This window comes from Protopterus annectens, chromosome 2.part2 (assembly GCF_019279795.1).
Source record: "Protopterus annectens isolate FY-2018-M chromosome 2.part2, PAN1.0, whole genome shotgun sequence".
Lineage (NCBI taxonomy): Eukaryota > Metazoa > Chordata > Ceratodontiformes > Protopteridae > Protopterus > Protopterus annectens.
In genome coordinates this window covers 141,588,665-141,600,816 of record NC_056730.1, presented here as the reverse complement: position 1 = coordinate 141,600,816, position 12,152 = coordinate 141,588,665, and the positions used below count along the sequence as shown (strand labels likewise).

The window sequence follows — 12,152 nt, the reverse complement described above, 5'->3', positions numbered from 1 at the left end:
TTCCCTCCCTTCCCTCCTTGTGTTTTGAGTGCTTTGTGGGTCATGTCTGGCAAAGAAAAAGAGCATAAGCCGTTGGGCTTTAAAAAATGTTCGAAATGTGGCTATAAAATGTCGTTAACAGTTGGCCATGCCATCTGTGTTTACTGCTTAGGGGCTAAACACTTGCAAGAATCTTGCAGTGTTTGCCATGCCTTCTCCTCCCGTGTACTACAGGAGAGAAAAAATAAGTTGATCCTGAAAGGTTTAATAAAAAAAGCCTTTGAGGAAGCTACATCTTCTTCTCCCTCTTCGAAATCGAAGAAAAAGAAGTCTTCGGCTCCGACAAATCCGTCGGAGCCGCCTGAAAAAAGCGCTAAATCTTTGTCCTCTTCCTCGGCTCCTCTGATCTCAGAGCTGCAGGATAGAGGATCTATGTCTGGGTCTTCTTCCTCTGCTCCATTGGTCTCAGAGCTGCAGGAGAGAAGATCTAAGTCTCGGTCTCCTTCCTCGGCTCCATTGGTCTCTGAGCCACAGGATAGAGAATTCCAGTCTGGGTTTTCCTCGGCTCCATTGGTCTCGGAGATGCAGGTGAGTGTTTCGGCTCCAGGGTCGGTTTCGTTGGCTCCTGAACCGTCGGAGCCAAAGGGGGTCTTGGTTCTAATCGAGTCTTCCTCTGCTCCGATCCTTCTGCAGCCGATTAGGAGTCGACATTCCAGCATTGCCTCGGAGCCGGTAGAAAAAGTTTCTCGCCCCCTGTCTGTTTCCTCCAGGTTCTCCAGGCTTTCAGATTCGGATTTAGATAGGGTGGTCCAGAGGCTCCTCCAGTCACCTGTCTTATCTAAATTATTTTCAGCTCCAGCCCAGCGGCTGGAGCCAACCATTTTGATTCCATTTCTTCCTCCTCCGACAACCCTGGTGTCGTTGGAGACTGAGTTTGCAGAGTTGGGTGAGGTTCCAGAATCGGTTCCGAGACCCACTGCTAGTCTGTCGGCACCGTCTTCAGCTCCAACCTTTTCTGTTCCTTCCAGGGGTTTCGGTTCTCGGGTGTCCTCGGCCGAGCCCGAGGGGGATTTGTCGGGGCTTCTGGTTTCGGCCCTGAGTCTCCTGCTTGGCGCCTCGGCTAGGGGGACCCCGACACTGGTCATGGTCTCACAAGCGGGCCTTTCTTCAGATTCTGGTGGACCCACCTTCGAGGCTATGAGGAGTGTGCTAGACAAATCTCTAGTGACTTCACTGGAATCTGCGACTCCTTCCCTAGACATGGCGACTAGAGCTTCTGGTGCCCTCCTGTCTTCGGACATCGTGGCTCCGAGGCCTGAGGATTCCTTCATGTGTGGTCCCCCTTTTTCCGAGGAGCCTTCAGAGTCTTTGCCTGAAGAGCCCCCCAGGAAAAAGTTGTGCAAGAGGAAGCACATAGACTCCCCAGATGAGTCGGTCACCTCAGACACCGACCTTGATGATGCGGAAGGGTCCCCGAAGTCGTCCTCTGATGATGTCTCGATGTTCATCGTGTTATACTGCTGCAGTCATCAAACTTGGGTTATCCTGCCGTCAGGTGGTCCCGCAGTCGGCCGAATCCCAAAGTCTTGGTCGGCGTCGGTTGTCGTCGCTTCTTCCCTGACGTCAGTGCGACAGGGGGATAAAAGAGGCAGCCGACGCCATTTTCTTCAGTCTTTCTTGCCGCGCTGTGCACAAAGCAGAAGCAGTTCGCAAGTGCCGGTCAGCTAGCTCCTGAGATTTTCGAATCGAATTTCAGCCCGAAGTCTTCTCTAAAGCTAAGTACCCCGTTGGGGAAACTTTTCTTGCCTCAGATCGATGTCAGACAAAGTTAATAATTGCATTTCTTGTGGGAAGCAAATACCTCATAAGGATTTTCATTCTTATTGTATTCTTTGCCTAGGCCCAGACCACAACGTCTATGGTTGTCGGTTTTGTGCTAGGTTCAACAAACGTACAATCAAGCGTCGGGCAGATTTCGCCCAACATTATTTTGGCAGAAAATTTAACTATAACATGTCGTCGGAACAACCGACATCAGCAATGATTAAAAAATGCAAAGATAAGGACAGGCAAGCAAGGCCAAGACCAGATACCAAGGCCTCAGCAAGGCCTGCCGCCGGTTCTCTGGTTTTCAGCGAGGCGCCTACGCAGCCCCTGACTACCACTGATTTAGAAATTCTGGCAGCCTCCCAGACCGAATCAGCTGGGCCTCAAGAGCCGGTTCCCTCTCACCCCTCAGACGCCAACCCTGACGGTGATCCGGAGATTTTGGACAGGCCTTCGGTTTCTGAAGGTGTCTTCAAACCGACAACTATCTCTGTTAAGTCTTATGCTAAACTTAAAGCCCCCTTAAAAGTTAGGAAACCGGGCCCACAGGCCCCTATGCTTAAAAAAAACAGATGCTTAAGATGGCTGAGGATTTAATTACCCTTATCAGGGGTTCACAACCCCCTCCTGACAAAAGGCCTAGACTAGAGGAAGATTATCCTTCCTCTGACCAAGCATCCATTTCCTCAGCTAACTCTGAGGACCAGGATTATTCCTTCCCTCCTTATGAAGACGCAGATGCTGAAGAGTCCATTCCCTCTGTCACCCCCCCCTGAAGACTACTCTTTTGGGGAAACTCTACACACCATGAGGGAACACTTCCACTGGGAAGGCCAAGATTACTCTGACTCTAAGAAAAGACTCTGTGAGTTTCTTCTTCTTCCACAGCATAGACCCCTTGCAATTCCTCCAGTTTTAGACATTTTGGGTGATGTTTACACAGAATCTAGTCTAAACCCAGATTCCTTACCTCCTGCACCAGCTAAACCAGACAGATACTACCGAGTTCCTGATTCTCATAAGTTTCTATATAAAAGCCCTCTTGCAGACCCCGAAACAATTTGGGTCCCAAAGGGGTTAAGGCCTCAACTGCTAAGAATCCACTACCTTCTGAAAGAGATTCCAGAGCATTAGAAAGATAAGGGAAGAAAATGTATACGTCTGCCACTTTGGCCATGAGGGCCTTAAACTGCCAATTCCACATGCTAAAATACCAGCATACTTGATTACACAGTTAAAGCAGAAAATGATCCCTCAGACAGATCAACCTGATTTCCAAGAGATGCAGGATTTGCTGCATGCAGCAGAACAGGTGGGAAAGCATACCTTACAGTGTGGTTTTGATTCATTGGAAGCCTCATGTAGAGCAGCAGTCGCAGGATCTGTAATACGTAGACATGCTTGGCTAAAAGAGCAAGCCTTACCAGAACGTCAAAGCAAAGTTATTGGATGCTCCATTGCAGAAAGATGTGTTATTTGGTGTCAAAGCAGAGGAAGTTTTAAAGAAAATGGAAGAAAAGGCAAAATCTATGTAGACAGTTAAAGATTTTTTTACAGGTACAACCTCCTCGTTTCAGCAGAAACTGGCCATCAAAAAACTGGTCCTTTCCTGCATCAGACAGACCCCAAAGGGGTAGGTACATACTGCCAAGGGGCAGAGGCCAGCCACAAGGTTCTTTCAGGCCTAAACAATGGCATACAATAACTCAAAGAGGTGGAGACGAAAGATCTCAACCCTTCAGGAAACCACAATGACTTCCCTCTTCACCTGCCAAGCAAAATTGCCCTGGCAGCACCTTTGGGAGGAAAACTGGCTCTATTTCCACAAAATTGGTACATCATAACAAAGGACAAATGGGTTCTGGATATCATTACCCGAGGCTACAGATTTCATTTTCACACTTTACCACGGATGAGAGGCATGCCAAATCTGCCTCCAAACCAATGGGCAGAGGCACAAACGCAAATTTCAGCTCTCATGGATATGAAAGCAATTCAAAAGGTGCATACAAAGGAGCAAGGTCAAGGTTTTTACTCAAGACTCTTTCTAGTACCAAGAAAGGACAAAGCCTGGAGACCCATTTTAGACCTCTCAATTCTAAACACATACCTGGAGGTACCCAAATTCAAAATGCTCACACTACAGCAGCTTCTGCCCATGCTGGGCAAGGAGTCTTGGCTGGTAACGTTGGACCTCAAAGAGGCATACCTGCATGTCCCTATCAGACAAGATTGCAGAAGATACCTCAGATTTTTGGCAGGTACAACGCATTATCAATTCTCTGCATTGCTCTTTGGCTTATCTACTGCACCCAGAGTATTTACGAAATGCCTGGCATCAGTAATTGCATACTGCAGACAACGAGGAGTACATATTTATCCATATCTGGACGACTGCCTGATCCAAGCGGACAGCAAGGCCATTCTATTACAGCATCTGGCATTTGTAACAAAGCTGCTAAGTTGCCTAGGGTACACAGTAAACAAAAAGAAGTCAAAGCTAATACCCTCACAAGACATAATATTCCTGGGTGCCAGCTTAAATACAACTGCCCAGATGGCTTATCTCACACCCAGACAAACAAAAACAACTGATTCAATACTTCAAAAAGATGGCAACTTTTACCCAGCTCACTGCAAGGAAAATCCTGCAGGCATTTGGGTTCATGGCATCCTGCATTCAACTAATTCCACATGCAAAGCTGCATATGAGGAAATTACAATGGTACCTGAAAAGTGTGTGGACTCAACACAGGCACAGCCTCGAAACAAGTATACCTCTCATTCCCTGCCTTCAAAAAGAGTTCCTATGGTGGGCTCAAGCATGTCAAATAAACAAGGGTCTTCCTTTTGTCTTACCTCCAGCAAACCAAACTATTGCAACAGATTCTTCAGACTATGCCTGGGGAGCACACATGGCAGGACAGTGCATACAGGGCAAATGGTCTGCAAAACAAATGCATCTACACATCAACCAAAAGGGGATGCTAGCTGTGCAAAATGCACTGACAGCCTTCAAGGACCTCTTGCATCCAGGACAACTACTAATAAGGACAGACAACTCCACAGTTATGTGGTACATAAACAAACTGGGAGGAACACACTCCTACCCTTTATGCAGACAGGCAATGACCTTGTGGAACACAGCATTGACTTACCAAGTACAACTGCAAGCACAATTCCTGCCAGGAAAGGAAAACATATTGGCAGACGAATTAAGCAGAAATTTGGCAGATCCTCATGAGTGGAGACTACACCCACAAGTATTTTCAATGATAACTCAAAGGTGGGGACGCCCAGACATAGATCTATTTGCCTCCCCCAACAATTGCCAACTACAGAAATTTTGCACAAGGACTTATCATTCCCTAGCCTGGAAAGTGGAAGCCCTATCATTCAGCTGGACAGCATTGACAGTCTATGCCTTCCCACCGCTACCTCTCTTGACCAAGGTATTTCTGAAAGTCAGATCAGAGAGACCACAAATGATCCTCATTGCTCCGGACTGGCCACGTCAGCACTGGTACCCATTACTAAGGACCTTGACTCACAGCCCTCCATGGATCTTACCTCAATTCCCCCTTCTGTTGACTCAGCAAAACTCTCAGATCCTTCACAGTCAGCTCAGGACTTTAAATTTAGCCGCATGGAGAATACCTTGAATTATCAATCAACACTTCTCTCAAAGGACGTCCTGAATGTCATTTTGGAGGCCAGGAGGCCCAGCACCAGAAAAACTTACTCAGACAAATGGAAAAGATTTTGTGCATGGAACCAGGCTAAAGGCCAAAATCCTTGGATACCAAACATTCCTCAAATACTGCAATACTTAACTGAGATGCTACACAAAGGCCTTTCTTTCTCATCCATTAAGATCCATGCTTCAGCCATTTCAGCTCAATATAATATGGATCCTCCCACACCCTTTACTAAGGCAGTTTCTCAGAGGGGCTAAGAATATAAGACCCCCCCCCAGAACACCCCCAACGCCAGCTTGGGACCTCAACTTCGTTTTAGAAAAATGAACACTGCCTCCTTTCGAACCAGCCTTCTCAGCAGAACTACAATACTTGTCATGGAAAACAGCTCTGTTGCTGGTGATCACCTCAGCACACAGGGTCTCAGAACTACAGGCACTTATGGCAGTGGAACCTTTCATCATTTTCCATCAGGACAGAGTCTCTTTACGAACTAACCCTACCTTTATGCCAAAGGTAGTATCCAGTGTGGCTTTGAATCAGACCATTCATTTACCCACCTTTTATCCAAACCCCCAGAATAAAGGAGAAAGACTCCTTTACTCTTTGGACATTCACAGACAGCTACGTTACTATTTGGATAAGACAAAGACCTTCAGAAAAACTGACCAACTCTTTGTATCCTATGCTGCAGGTTCACAAGGAAAGGCTATTTCAAAACAGACCATCTCCAAATGGATAGCACATTGTATCCGCTTTTGCTGCTCGCACCATGGGAAAGCAGTGCCTGTTAATATTAAGTCCCATTCTACCAGGGCTACAGCAACCTCCGCAGCCTTTCTCAGGGGGAGTCCAACCAAGGACATTCTGGAGGCAGCTACTTGGAGTTCAGTGCACACCTTTACCAAGCACTACCACCTTCCATTACACTCTAAAACCAGAGCTGGTTTTGCCACTGCAGTTCTGCAGGGCATCCTAGCTTCACCTAACCCAGTTTAGTACCAGCCACCCATCCATAGCTTTGGGATTCAACCCAAGTGTGATGACTGCAGCAGTGTAATACAATGAACATAGTACAGTTTTGTACCTACCATAAATGTAGATGTTCGAGTGTATATACTGCTGCAGTCCAGGTTACCCTCCCACCATCCCCTCTACATACTAGGGTGTTAGTTATAACTCCATGTACATCAATCTTTTGGATGCATGTCTGTATGGTGTATTTGCTAACAGCTAGTACTACTGTTTATCTACTAAGGTATTTTTGCATAGTTATTTGTATTGCCTTCCTAGTTGGGGGCAACTGACATCTGGGGCAAGAAAAACTGAATAAAATGGCGTTGGCTGCCTCTTTTATCCCCCTGTCGCACTGACATCAGGGAGGAAGTGACGACAACTGACGTCGGACCAAGACTTTGGGATTCGGCTGACTGCGGGACTGCCTTGACGGCAGGATAACACAAGTGTGATGACTGCAGCAGTATATACACTCGAACATCTACATTTATGGTAGGTACAAAACTGTACTTTCTCCGATGTCCTGGAGATCTTGAGACAGAGGGGTGACTGGCCGTCCAAAACCCCTTCCACGGAGGAGTCTGTCTTGCTCAAGGCCTTCGGAGCCCAAACCTCCACCTCCTGGGTGTCTCCACCCTTCAGTGAATTACTGGACCTTATTTGTCGAAGGGTGTGGGAGCACCTTGATTTTGTGGAGCCAGTTCCTTCTCGCCCCAACAAATTTTTATCCGCACCCCCTGGCAAGGAGTTTCTAACCAAGGGAGTTCCAGTGGATGCTATGGTGGTGGCGTCTGCCACCCAGTAGGATGTGGCAGAGGCATCTACGTCTATCCATCCTCCTAACAAGGAGTCCAGGAGCATGGATAGGTACGGGAAGCATACCCTGACTTCAGCGACCTTTACCCTGCGGTCGCTGAATTATTTGTGTCATTTTACGAGGCTCCAAAGGGATCTCTTAAAGGAGTTGGGAGATACCCTGTCGGGTAACGTGCCTGAGGCATTGACGCAGTCTGTCAACGCCCAGCTGTCTACCCTTTTGTCGATTGTTAACTCGTCCATGCGGCTCATATCGTATGCAGCCGAAGGGGCGAGTAGGGCAGCGAGTTCGGGCGTAGCCCTTAGGAGGCAAGCCTGGATGCGTTAGTATCACTTTGCGGAGGCTTTCAAGTCTTCTTTCACAGACGCTCCATTCGACGGGTCCTCTGTCTTTGGACCCAAGGTGAAAGACACACTCACTAGATGTGAGCAGGAGGGTAAGACTTTGTCTGCCGTTGGGGCCCGTTTTTCGCTCCCTTCGAGACCTTATCCCAAGGCGCAGAGGGGAGGAAAGATGTGGTTCAGAAAGTCCCAAAAGTTTTTCCTTTCCCATCAGAGTGACCCCCCCTTCCAGAGGCAGAGGAGGGGGGAATTATTCTGGAAGACGTCGCCCTAGAGGTGGCGGAGGCCCCCGCAACACAGGAGACCGTGAATCCTTTCGTGGTTCCTCCTTCCAGTGTCCCTGAGGGACTGCCCGACTGTGCGTCTCCGGATCCAGTCGGGGGTCGATTTTTGGAGCATCCAAGGGCCTGGGGTTCCATCACTCAGGATCAGTGGGTGCTTCGTATCATCGCCGGAGGTTACACCATTCCCTTTATCCATCCCCCTCCACCGTCAAGGAAAATCCCGGACGTGCCACCCAGTCAACGGGATCAAGCAGCCATAGAGGTTGCAAAGCTGCTCAGAAAGGGAGTCATCCAGCCAGTCCCCACAGACCAGACAGGATTAGGAACTTACTCAAAGTTATTTTTGGTGCCGAAAAGAACAGGGGACTTGAGACACGTTCTGGACCTCAGCCACCTAAATTGCTTCGTAAAGAAGTCCAAGTTCTGGATGGTCACGTTGCAATCCATTTTCCCATTGCTGGAAAAAGGAGTATGGATGTGCTCCATCGATCTCAAGGATGCCTATTATCACATCAAGATAAACAGGGCGTCCAGGATACATTTACGCTTCCATCTAGGAGCCGGTCACTTTCAGTTCCGAGTCCTGCCCTTTGGTCTCACCACAGCCCCCAGGGTGTTTACCAAATGTCTGGCAGTGGTGACAGCTCAGCTGAGATGTCTGGGATTCCAGGTGTTTCCGTATCTAGACGACTGGCTCCTCACCGCCCCCACCAGGCATCTTCTTATTCAAGCCGTGAGTGCTACCATCGAATTGGGACATCTATTAGGAATTACATTCAACTGGGAAAAGTCTGTATTGCTGCCATCACAGCGTGTTGCCTTTATAGGCGCAGAGCTAGACTCTGTTGAGATGCGAGCATTCCTTCCGACAGAGAGGATAAAGATACTACAGGACCAAGTCCTAGCCTTACTACCCCGAAGCAAAGCCCCAGCCAGGATGGTCCTTCAGCATTTGGGGTCGATGGCGGCCGCCTTTCTTCTGGTCCCTCTGGCAAGATTGCACATGCGAATTCTCCAATGGCTCCTGTCGACCCAGTGGTCGTACCAAGATCTGCCCTTGTCCTACCCGATTCTCATTACGGATACCTGCCGGCGAGATCTTTGTTGGTGGCTTCTCTCCTCCAGCCTGAACCAGGGGCGACTCTTCTGCCCCCCCTCCCCCATTGCCACAGTGACCACGGACGCCTCCCAGATGGAGGGGCATTATCTGGACAGGACGGTTCAAGGCACGTGGCAGGATCACGAAACCCATTTACACATCAATGTCCCGGAGATGAGGGCAGTGCTTCTAGCATTGCAGGCACTTCACAGCTCTCTTCCCAAGGGTACCATCTCAATCTTCTCAGACAATATGGCGGTAGTATGGTACCTGAACAAGCAGGGAGGAACCAGGTCTTATCCTCTTTGCAGAGAAGCCATGAGAGTTTGGAACTGGGCGATCGCTTCCCAGAGATTTCTAGTGGCAACGCACATTCCGGGGAAGTCCTATGTGATAGCAGACAGGCTGAGCAGAGTTACTCTGATGCATCATGAGTGCTCCCTGAATGAACGAGTAGCGACTCGGATCTTCTCCAAGTGGGGGTTTCCCTGTTGCGACCTTTTCGCCAGCCACTGGAATGCGAAGTGCAGCAATTTCTTCTCCCTGATTCTCCCCCGGGGGGGGGGGGTCACCCAGGGACGCTCTAGTCCACAACTGGCCCTCCAGTCTGCTCTACGCCTTCCCTCCGGTCCCACTACTGCCAAAGGTGATTCAGAAGGCGATCTGCTTGGGAAGCAACGTGATTTTGATCGCACCACACTGGCCCCGCCAAGTTTGGTTTCCTTTCCTTCGGAAGTATGCAGTGAAGGATCCTTGGATTCTGGGCCCAGTTCCAGACCTCCTGACTCTTCAGTCGGGTCAGGCCCATCCATCACTGCGAACTCTCAAGATAACGGTTTGGCTGCTCCACTTCCGACCCTAGTCAGACAGCATATCCTTTTGCCTGAGGTGGTCCGGATTCTGTCTTCTTCTTCTCACAGAGCTTCCACTAAGGAGATATATTCTAATAAATGGAAAAGGTTTGCCATTTGAGCCCAGCAGCACAACCTTGACCCTCTGACAGCCCCGGTGTCCGCAGTATTAGATTTTTTGGCAACTCTTTTTAGACAGGGTTCCACTGTCTCCACGCTTAAAGTCCAATTGGCAGCGATTTCTAATTATCATGTTGCCTTTGAACCTTCACTCATGAGTCATAAGTTGTGTAAGGCCTTTCTTAAGGGAGCTTGGTTGCTTCGCCCCCCGGTGTCGCAACCTGTTTTGCCATGGTATTTGAATGTAGTTTTAGGAGCCTTGACATCTCATCCCTTCGAGCCGGCGGCCACTTGTGAGCAAAAGTTCTTATCTTGGAAGACTGCCTTCTTGGTAGCTATTACTTCAGCCATAAGAGTTTCGGAGCTTCAAGCCCTCTCTGTTAAGCCCCCTTATCTGATCTTTCACAAGGATAGAGTATCTCTAAGACTAAACCCGTCACTTCTTCCGAAAGTTTCTTCTGCTCTTTGTCTGCAGCAATCTATAGAGCTACCAGTTTTCTTTCCAAAATTTTCCAACAAGGCAGAATGCAGACTTCATCAGTTGAATGTGCATAGACAACTGAGGTTTTACTTGGATAGGACACAGCAGCAGAGGAAATCAGACCAGTTGTTTGTGGCCTTTGCAGATAACAGGATTGGCAAAGCAGAAACTAAGACCACTATTGCTAGGTGGATTAGGGATTGTGTTTCATTTATTTATGCATCAACAGGAAGGGACCTTCCATTTCCAGTTAGAGCGCATTCTACTAGGGCTATGGCTACTTCAGTGGCCTTCCACGCCAGACTGTCTGTGGATGAGATATGTGCAGTGGCCACTTGGCTTCTCCACATACTTTTATTTCTCATTACAAACTGGACGTGGCCTCTAGAGGTCGGGCGTCCTTTGGTTCCACAGTGCTCAGGAGTGTTTTCCAGTGAGCCTCCCAGGATCTAGGTCCTAGGGATGCTGTCCCATCAGTTATGAATGTAGGCGAGATAGGATCGCATTACATCTTTTAGTTATGTACTTACCATAACGATAGATGTATGTGATCCATCTTGCCTACATTCGTACGTACCCGCCCTCCTTCCCCCTACCTGTTGGATCTGGAGGAAACACTATTGTACAGTTGGAGTGGCTCATGTGAGTGAGTTGTTGTGGGGCAAACAAGATCTGGGGGTTTGGGTGTGGTGCATCCTGGGATAAGGGGGTTGGCCCAGCCAGTGAGAGACTTCATGCTAGTGTATCGGCTGAGTCGGAGCCGATTCTCGGCTCCGAGCCCATCAGTTATGAATGTAGGCGAGATGGATCACATACATCTACCGTTATGGTAAGTACATAACTAAAAGTTCATATCCTTCTCCAAGAAAAAGTTGACTCAGTTTCTAAAATTATACTGTAATAGCGTATTGCATTTCCTTTGTCTTTCAGTCACTAGGCATGCCTCTACAATCAAAGCCTTAAGCGCAGTCTACAAAAGCAGTACCAACTTCAACAGCTTTGCTAAATGAGTTCCTTTAAATGACACGTGCAGCAGTGACTTGCTCCTCATCTCATAACTTTGTATCTTACTATAAATTAGATGTGCAAACCAGGATGTGTGCATCTTTCGGCTCTTCCATACTCAGGAATATCCTTCCTTGAGTCCACCCAGGTACCCATTGAGTAGCTTTGGAATCTGTCCCACGTTGAATCGGATGAAAAAAGAACATCGGATATGAAAGTTATGAACTTACCATAACGATAGAGCCATGTTGTTTTCTTTTCATCTGGTTCAACTCCCCTCCCTCCTTCCCCCTTCCAAATAGTCTTTGTGCATCTAGGGATTTGGACATATCTTTTTGGTGGACTTTGTGTCTGATCACTTATCTTCTTGACACTTAAATATATATTTTCAAATATATATATATTTTTTTTTTTTTTTTTTTTTTTTTTTTACACATATTTGGTCAGTTAGCAAACTCAATCTGAGGTAGTTCAGACATGAGAGGGGAATTCAGGTAGGGGAAGAGTCCGAATTCTTGGATCCAAAGTTTTTTATAACGCGCCATGGCCGGATCCGGGAACACACACATTTAACTAGATGAAAAGAAGACAACACGGACCTATCATTATGGTAAGTTCATAACTTTCATTTTC

The 12,152-nt window shown here is 47.8% G+C and overlaps 1 protein-coding gene across 1 annotated transcript in view; it reads left to right on the top strand.

Moving 5' to 3' along the window:
• ERCC8 (ERCC excision repair 8, CSA ubiquitin ligase complex subunit) overlaps positions 1 to 12,152 on the top strand; it is a 747,007-nt gene that overhangs the window by 382,075 nt on the left and 352,780 nt on the right. The window lies entirely within an intron of this gene.